This window comes from Pocillopora damicornis, chromosome 3 (genome assembly GCF_964200805.1).
Source record: "Pocillopora damicornis chromosome 3, jaPocDami1.2, whole genome shotgun sequence".
NCBI classification, from domain to species: Eukaryota; Metazoa; Cnidaria; class Anthozoa; order Scleractinia; family Pocilloporidae; genus Pocillopora; species Pocillopora damicornis.
In genome coordinates this window covers 6,220,964-6,221,472 of record NC_142672.1, presented here as the reverse complement: position 1 = coordinate 6,221,472, position 509 = coordinate 6,220,964, and positions in this window count along the sequence as shown.

Genomic DNA, 509 nt, shown 5'->3' with positions numbered 1-509 from the left:
TTTTAGAAGAACCATCAGAGCGGGAGGGGGAGGGGTTCCAAAGAAAGAAACGTTAACAGGAACTATAGAGGGGATCCGAGGGTATGTTCCCCAGGAAAATATTGGTTTAAGTCCCTTTACAAAACAGAAGAGTGCATTTGGAAAATACAAATGAAATGTTCAGTTGATCACATGCATTACTAAAATTAACATTTATAGATACCAGAAATATAACCATTTTTTTTTCTGAGCTGTTGTAAAATCAGCAGCATATGAGCAGAGCGCCGAGCCTAAAGGAGGGCAAGAAGGACACTGTCGATTGTGAAGCGAGTTTTCCGTATTGGAGAATCGTTCCGCGCGAAGAAAATCGAGATAAGTTGGCAACAGTTCTTTCGAGAAAAAAAGAAAACACCCTAAACCTTAGAACTCTATAGACAATCTTTGCTCTTAAATTGTTCAATCTCTTTTCGTAATGTACTGATGCTATATTTCATTGGGGTCATGATCGCTTAATTCCAAATTAAAGCTAA